Raw genomic sequence first — 9,467 nt, forward strand, 5'->3', positions numbered from 1 at the left:
CTAACATAGCTGTTTACAGCTTCTAAGCAATGTTTTCTTGGTTTTAGCCTGTTTTGGGACAAAATGGGTATAAGTGGCTTTTAAACTCTCCACATCTATCTCAAAGTCTTATAATTAGTTAGTTCCATTGGATTAAGACACATTTTAACCCCATAAACACTAGCATAGCTGTTTACAGCTTCTAAGCAATGTTTTCTTGGTTTTAGCTTGTTTTGAGACAAAATGGGTATAAGTGGCTTTTAAACTATCCACATCTATCTCAAACTCGTATAATTAGTTAGTTGCATTGGATTAAGACACATTTTAACCCCAGAAACACTAACATAGATGTTTACAGCTTCTGAGCAATGTTTTCTTGGTTTTAGCCTGTTTTGGGACAAAATGGGTATAAGTGGCTTTTAAACTCTCCACATCTATCTCAAAGTCTTATAATTAGTTAGTTCCATTGGATTAAGACACATTTTAACCCCATAAACACTAGCATAGCTGTTTACAGCTTCTAAGCAATGTTTTCTTGGTTTTAGACTGTTTTGGGACAAAATGGGTATAAGTGGCTTTTAAACTATCCACATCTATCTCAAACTCGTATAATTAGTTAGTTGCATTGGATTAAGACACATTTTAACCCCAGAAACACTAACATAGCTGTTTACAGCTTCTAAGCAATGTTTTCTTGGTTTTAGCTTGTTTTGAGACAAAATGGGTATAAGTGGCTTTTAAACTCTCCACATCTATCTCAAAGTCTTATATTTAGTTAGTTCCATTGGATTAAGACACATTTTAACCCCATAAACACCAGCATAGCTGTTTACAGCTTCTAAGCAATGTTTTCTTGGTTTTAGCCTGTTTTGGGACAAAATGGGTATAAGTGGCTTTTAAACTATCCACATCTATCTCAAACTCTTATAATTAGTTAGTTGCATTGGATTAAGACACATTTTAACCCCATAAACACTAACATAGCTGTTTAGTGCTTCTAAGCAATGTCTTCTTGGTTTTAGCCTGTTTTGGGATAGAATGGGTATAAGTGGCTTTTAAACTCTTCACATCCATCTCAAACTCTTAGAATTAGTCAGTTGCATTGGATTAAGACACATTTTAACCCCAGAAACACTAACATAGCTGTTTAGTGCTTCTAAGCAATGTCTTCTTGGTTTTAGCCTGTTTTGGGACAGAATGGGTATATGTGGCTTTTAAACTCTCCACATCTATCTCAAAGTCTTATAATTAGTTAGTTCCATTGGATTAAGACACATTTTAACCCCATAAACACTAACATATCTGTTTACAGCTTCTAAGCAATGTTTTCTTTGTTTTAGCCTGTTTTGGGACAAAATGGGTATAAGTGGCTTTTAAACTCTCCACATCTATCTCAAAGTCTTATAATTAGTTAGTTCCATTCGATTAAGACACATTTTAACCCCATAAACACTAGCATAGCTGTTTACAGCTTCTAAGCAATGTTTTCTTGGTTTTAGCCTGTTTTGGGACAAAATGGGTATAAGTGGCTTTTAAACTATCCACATCTATCTCAAACTCGTATAATTAGTTAGTTGCATTGGATTAAGACACATTTTAACCCCAGAAACACTAACATAGCTGTTTACAGCTTCTAAGCAATGTTTTCTTGGTTTTAGCCTGTTTTGGGACAAAATGGGTATAAGTGGCTTTTAAACTCTCCACATCTATCTCAAAGTCTTATATTTAGTTAGTTCCATTGGATTAAGACACATTTTAACCCCATAAACACTAGCATAGCTGTTTACGGCTTCTAAGCAATGTTTTCTTGGTTTTAGCCTGTTTTGGGGTAAAATGGGTATAAGTGGCTTTTAAACTATCCACATCTATCTCAAACTCTTATCATTAGTTAGTTGCATTGGATTAAGACACATTTTAACCCCATAAACACTAACATAGCTGTTTAGTGCTTCTAAGCAATGTCTTCTTGGTTTTAGCCTGTTTTGGGACAGAATGGGTATAAGTGGCTTTTAAACTCTCCACATCCATCTCAAACTCTTATAATTAGTCAGTTGCATTGGATTAAGACACATTTTAACCCCAGAAACACTAACATAGCTGTTTAGTGCTTCTAAGCAATGTCTTCTTGGTTTTAGCCTCTATTGGGACAAAATGGGAATAAGTGGCTTTTAAACTCTCCACATCTATCTCAAAGTCTTATAATTAGTTAGTTCCATTGGATTAAGACACATTTTAACTCCATAAACACTAACATATTGAAACAAGGTTTGTATGGTGGGTGAATGATGATGATGATGAATGTATGCAATGGTGAGATATGAATGGAATGATGGATGGGTGTTTCAATTCCCCTTATGCTGTTGCAGTATAAGAGGTATCAATCCTAAATGAGTGTTTGTGAACAATTAAGATATGAATATGAATCTAAGTCAAGCCAAATGTAAAGATTGTTTGTCACTAACAATCCTAAGATGAAAATGTAAAGATGCAGAAAGTAAACTACAAGAACTAAGAACTAAATGCAAATGAAACTGAATGATTGCAACAGTAATGATACTAGAACATAAATAGAAACTACCACTAATGAACTAATGCAAGACAGGTAATGAACTGAAAACTAAATGAATGCAACTAGAATGAAACAGGAATGAAACAGGACAATCACAAATCATAAACAAGAATTCTGGGGATGAACTCGAGCAAGAACTCGACCGAGTGTAGGTCGAGTGGGAGGTCGAGTTGGTTAAATCCGGAAAACATAGCAACACAATAAAAACAGAGCAATGCAAATACGAATCAAACAACAAGCAAGCAACAGGATTAAGACTTTAAAATCAATAAACAAAGAAGGTCCTGAGGATGGATTTATGGGATGAACTAATCATTGTGTTTATCTAACTTGGTCAACAAATCTCAAGCAAACTTTGAGCTAACCTCTAGACATATAAATCTAAGACAAGTTTCTTCCACTCTCATGGCAAGAAACAATCAAACCTATGCAATTCTAGACTTGTTCTCACACAGTAAAGAATCTACACAAGCAGGCATTAAGCAATACATCTCAAACCAAACAAGACCTCTAATCTCTTAGCAAGCCTAATGGTAAGCTCTAGATCTAGCCTTATCTATGCTTCTTAAACATTGGTGTGATGCTAAGAAGCTTGAAATCAGATCCCAACCTCTCAGTTCAGGATCAGCATTAAGAACATCTAGCCTAGAAGAGATCTACAACAATCAAGCTTGACCAAATCACACAAACCACAAGATCAATCCATCCTAACCCATCCTCAAGATCCTAAGCAAACTACTCACAACAATACATGATGAACAAAGTCAAAAACCCAGAAAATATTGAAACTTGCATTATTAGAAAGATGAAACAAAGATCTTCAATATTGATGAAAGGATCAAACTCAAATTCTCAATATTAAGAAAGTTATGAAACCAACAATATTGAGGAATTTAGTCTTTTTCAAGTACAAGATCTAAGAAAAATAAAAGCGCAAAAAGAATAATTCCCAAAAGGGTAAAAACTAGGTTTTAGAGAATATCTAAAAAGCTGGACTCTTTTGGTGGCTGCAGGTACAAGGCTTTATATAGGAGAGGAGGTGGAAGCCCTAAAAATACAAAAAGTCAAAGTAGTCAACAGCTCGGTCAACTCGACCAGTGCTCGGTCGAGTGGCTGGTCGAGCTGGCTTCTCTCGTGCATCCTTCACTCGGTCGAGTCCTCCTCAGTACACGGTCGAGTGTCTGGTCAAGTGTGCGGTCGAGTTGGACTCTGGACCTTGGTTCTTCAGCCTTAACTCCCTTGTTACCTCCTCATGATTGCTTCACATCTCTTCTCCATTGCTTCCATGCTCCTTAAGCTCCAAAATCACCTGTTTATGCATGAAAAGATGCAAATGCAATGCAACTAAACTCTAATGCATGATTGGTCCTAAAGCTATGCAATATTGGTTAAAATGGATAGCAAAAGATGCAAAAGATGTGAATAAACTAAGGGAAAACAAGGTAAAATATATGAACATCAACACCCCCAAACTTAGTCTTTGCTTGCCCTCAAGCAAATAAGCAAGACATAAGAAGGTAAGTGAAGTTTGAAAGTGGGATCTCAGCTCCTAAAGCTTGCAAATAGACCATCTAGAATCAATGTCCAAGTTACTAGTACTATGATGCAAGGTGAATGAGCTGTACTTAAAGATTTTAGACAAGCATATCACAACCTTTATTGATTTGAGTCTTAGTTATCCACATGCATTCAAATCAACCATTTCCATTAACATTCATTAATCAAGAACATGAATCAATTCTATGCAATGCTTAAACTCATTTGGCTTGGTAATAAAGGGTTTTGAGACAATGATGGTCTCTTTTTAGAGTAGGGCTTATCAATATCAAGGTTCTCTCATGAAAATGGATTGAGCTTTAGAAGAATGCTAAAGGTAAGAACACTTAAACACATACAAGAACAAAACCTTGTCTACCCAAAGGCACCCAAAGTGTTTATCCTAGCAATCTAAACCCAAATAATCCTAGTGCTATCCTTTACTTCTTCTTTTCTCTTTAACCCTTTTCTCTTTTGGTTTTCAAGTCTTAGGAGATGTTTTCTTATTTGATCTTTCTAGTGGGATGGGGGATTCTTACTTATTTGCTATGGTTCTCTTTTCTTCTTATTCTTAAGACATATAAGCATTTTGCTAAACTTTTATTTTCTTTCTTTTCTTTTCCTTAACTAGAACCATCTTAAACAACATTTTACTTCCCATCCTTTCACTAGACTTTGCTTAAACACAATCTCCTCTTAAAGACTCTACCCTTTTTTTTTCTTTCTCTTTTCTTTCTTTTCTTTTCATAATAGCCAAGTCCCAAACCCAACAAGTGAACCACCTAGTCCTATCTAGTTTGAAAAATGCAAACTAGAACTACACAAGGTCTTACTCTTGTCAGTTCAAACCTAACACTTTCTACCAAGCTCAATCCCAAAAATAGGCCTCACACACTCAAGAATAAACAAGGCTTGAAAGAAGGGTTGGTTAAGGGGTAGGGGAACTGATCTTAATGAGGAAATCAGCTACTTGGATCAACAAGAGTGGTAAAAAGGAGAAAGATGATCCAAGTATGTATATGGTATCCATGAGTTTAAAGCAATGCACACATTGATAATTATAAGTCAATATTAGGTTCTTATAAATAGGAAATGGTTTCAAATCTCAACATGCTTCAATTTAGACCAAATGCAATGCAAGAATTCAAGGCTTGGTTCAATCTTATGCTTCTAACTACTCAACTAGCATCAAAGTACTATTAACTTGGGCATTGATCCTAGTCTAGTGAATAAGCTAGCTAACAAGGCAAACTCATCTTAGATCCCTAATGCAAATATTATACAATCCTACATGAAACATGCTAAACAAGATCCTAATATGCAATGCAAACTACATGAACACTCTTTTTTTATGAAGATTTTTTCAAATTTTTTCAAATTTTTATGGTTTTTCTATGCCTTAGATGCTTATGCAAGTGCTAACATGATGATGATAAAAATTTGAAATAAGAACACAAAACACATCATCAAATGCTATCTCAAACCCTCCCCCAAACTTAAATCACACAGTCCTCTGTGTGAAAGAAATTGGATTGAGGATTCAAGATCAAAAACAACAAAACACAATATGAAATGCAATGATATTTACAAGTGAAGGTGATAGTGGTACCTTAGGGGTTGTGGAAAAAGTTGTCCACATCCATCTGCATGCTGTCATAGGAGTAGTTGGGGTCTTGTTGGTGACTTGGAGATGGACTTTGGGGCAGCTCGACGATGGAGATCGACCGGCACTCGGTCGAGTGCGTGTCTGAGTAGGCTTGCGAGTCTCCTTCTCCAAGTCCACATCTCTCCTTACCCAACTACATTTTCACCTAAAAGCCTGTCCAACAAAAACATAAAAGAAAACACATCAAAACTACTAAGAAATGAAAGCATATTTACAAAGGATACCTTAGGAACTTCCTCCCTAGTGAGCTTGTTTAAAGTCACTAAGCTTGACTTTGGTTTCCTTCTTAGACTTGATCTAGATACCAAGGAGGTGATGAAATCCTCCCTGGAACCTCTTGGTCACTGTGAAGTTGATCCTTGATAACCTCACCCTTAGCACACAAACCATACTTCTTCTTGATTTTGAGCCTTGGTCTTGCTTTCCTCAAAGACCTCTTGTTCAGCTTAACTTGGAGATCCTCAACCATACTAGTCAGCTCTTGAACTGACCTATTAAGCTTCTCCACAGAATCCTCTTGAAGTGGGAGCTCAGCCTTTGGAGTTACCTTATCACTTAAGCCTCCTTGACCACCTTTGTCCTTGATAGTGAAAGGCTGGTCATCAATGGTGGGAAGGTTGGTTGGATTGTAGATGTTGAACTTCATAACTACATCTTCAGCAATGTTTAAGGTTACAAGACCTTCCTTGACATCAATAACTACTCCAACAGTGGCTAAGAATGGCCTCCCAAGGATGATTGGATCTTCAGGCTCCTTGTCCATCTCCAATACCACAAAATCTGTATGAACCCTTGCCTTCCCTATCTTGAGTGGGACATTCTCCAACCTTCCAATTACTTCTCTGTTTTTCCCATCAGCTAGGCAAACATGGAGGTTGGTGGATTTGAAATCAGTTCTCCCAAGCTTTTGAGCTATGGAGTATGGCATCACACTTGTTGAAGCTCCCAAATCACAAAGGCATTGATTGTATTGGAGGTAACTGATTGTGCAAGGCAGATAGAATGGCCCTGGATCCTTAAGCTTAAGTGGGATGATCACTCCTCCAAGGTTCTCAAGATCCTTCTCATCTTGAGCTTGAGCCTTCTTCTTTGACAAATCAAGCAAAATATCTCTATAGAGAGGATATGGTTCATACTGTTCCAAGGCAGGTCCTCTCTCCTCTTCTTGGTAAGCTATGATGATCTCTTGTATGGTTGACACTTGTTCCTTTTTCTCAACCAAAGCTTCTTCCTTCAAAACCCTTTCTTCCTCTAGTTGCTTAGCCAACATTTCTTTTCTCTTAATGATTTCCCTAAACTCCTTAATTTTCTGTGCTTTGAAACGCCCAGGGAATGGTAGTGGAGGCTTGTAGGCAGGAGGAATGTACTTAGCAGGTTTAACAGCTCCTGATCCTCCAGCTCGATCAACCACTCGATCAGGCACTCGGTCGAGTGACTGCTTGAGTTCCTGGTCGAGTTCGCTTGCGAGCTCCTGGTGCTTTGCACAAACGTCACTTGGGGCTTCAGTAACTAATGAATTCCCCCAAACTTGGACTTCACTGTCCTCAGTGACTTTTTCCTCATGAAGTTGAATGGCTTTGGCTGTGAACTCCCTTGGATTTTGAACAGCTTTTCCAGGGAGTTGGTTGGATTTTTGAGCTGAAGTAGAGGCTATATTACTTTCCATATACTTCACTCTTGAATTAAGACCCTCAAACTTCATATTCAGATCATTGTATTGTGATGTGAGCCTTTGATTCAACTCAGCAAACTGCTTGGCTTCCTCAATCTTTCCTTGTGTTTGCCCAATCAACAATTGTTGCATCATTGCTCTTAAGTCTTGGTCTTGGCCTTGGTTAGTCTGAAACCTTGGTGGGGGACACAACTGAGGCTGGAACACTTGATGTTGTTGTTTGGGGATGTAGTTTTGCTGCTGTTGAGGCTGTTGAGGTGGATAGACTTGGTCTTGAGGATTAGCCACATTGGTCTTGAAACCCCCTTGGTTGTAGCCTTTGAATCCTCCCTGGTTTTGCATGTAGCACAACTCAGCAAATTCAGTCTCCCCCTCTTGAACTGGAACCTCTTCTTCACCAATGAAGTGAATAGACTTTTGTTGGCTAAGAAGGATCTTGTTAAGCTTCTCATTGACCATCTTCTAGTCCTTCTTGTACTTGTCCTCTTGATCAGTTGATGATGACCTTATGGTTCTGTCATAGTCCTCATTATATTTGCCATCTGACTGAGCAAGATTCTCAACTAATTCCCAGCCTTCTTCCACATTCTTGTTGAGGAAGTTGCCATTAGAAGCTGTGTCAAGAAGCATCCTAATCTTGGGAAGCACTCCTCTATACAATGTGCTCAAGAGTGACTCATTGCTGAAACCATGATGAAGACATTGAGTCTGAAATCCTTTGAACCTCTCCCATGCTTCACAAAAGCTTTCATTGTTTCTTTGAGCAAACCCAGAAATTTCATTCCTCAATCTAGCAGTCCTTGCATTGGAGAAGAATTTGGCTAAGAAAGCCTTCTTGCAAGCATTCCATGTGGTTATTGCTCCAGTAGGAAGAGTCTTCTCCCAAAGGTGTGCCTTATCTCCAAGTGAGAATGGGAAGAGCCTCAACTTGAATCCATCTTCACTCACTCCATTGATCTTTGTAAGACCACATATTCTGTCAAACTCATCAAGGTGATCTAGTGGATCCTCCATTGGCAACCCATGGAACTTGTTAGCTTGAATCATGGAGATCAATCCACTCTTGATCTCAAAGTTGTTGTTTGGCACTGTTGGAGGCACAATACCAGCCCTTTGGTTGTGGGTGTTGGGTGCATCTCCAGCACCAATGTGCCTATGTCTCTGCGCATGGTTAGCTTGTTGCTCCATGATCACTGAATCCTCTTGCTGAACTTGAACTACCCTTCTTCTCTGATTTCCCAAACCCTTTTGCTTCCTATGGATGTTGTCAATAGGCCTTTGAAGATTGTCTTTCCCCTTAGACCTTGTGTGCATCAACAAACACGAGTACAGACTCGAACATGTTCACAATTGAGCTCAGGCTTGTCTGGGCTGTCAAGTCGACTGGGAACTGGTGTCCAAACGTACACGGCGTCTGACTCGATCAAGTGCTCGATCACTGCTTTGTCGAGTGGTGGTCGAGTGACTGGTCGAGTTGTACCTGAAATGGAACTTCAACCCAGCAACAGAAGATTCAAGTGTATAAACGAACTTAATCTTAGACTAATATGGATCCTAAATGTCACAAAAACACACTTAAATGGGCAACGGCGCCAAATTGAAACAAGGTTTGTATGGTGGGTGAATGATGATGATGATGAATGTATGCAATGGTGAGATATGAATGGAATGATGGATGGGTGTTTCAATTCCCCTTATGTTGTTGCAGTATAAGAGGTATCAATCCTAAATGAGTGTTTGTGAACAATTAAAATATGAATATGAATCTAAGTCAAGCCAAATGTAAAGATTGTTTGTCACTAACAATCCTAAGATGAAAATGTAAAGATGCAGAAAGTAAACTACAAGAACTAAGAACTAAAAACAAATGAAACTGAATGATTGCAACAGTAATGATACTAGAACAGAAATAGAAACTACCACTAATGAACTAATGCAAGACAGGTAATGAACTGAAAACTAAATGAATGCAACTGGAATGAAACAGGAATGAAACAGGGCAATCACAAATCATAAACAAGAGTTCTGGGGATGAACTCGAGCAA

The 9,467-nt window shown here is 38.2% G+C and overlaps 1 non-coding gene across 1 annotated transcript; it reads left to right on the forward strand.

Moving 5' to 3' along the window:
• The first annotated feature begins 8,107 nt into the window (after positions 1 to 8,107).
• On the forward strand, positions 8,108 to 8,214 carry LOC147938103 (small nucleolar RNA R71). The gene has a single exon (XR_015567520.1). It is a non-coding gene; the product is annotated as a small nucleolar RNA R71 (small nucleolar RNA).
• The last annotated feature ends 1,253 nt before the right edge of the window (positions 8,215 to 9,467 follow it).

This window comes from Camelina sativa, chromosome 9 (genome assembly GCF_030686135.1).
Source record: "Camelina sativa cultivar CO46 ecotype springtype chromosome 9, ASM3068613v1".
Taxonomy (NCBI): Eukaryota; Viridiplantae; Streptophyta; class Magnoliopsida; order Brassicales; family Brassicaceae; genus Camelina; species Camelina sativa.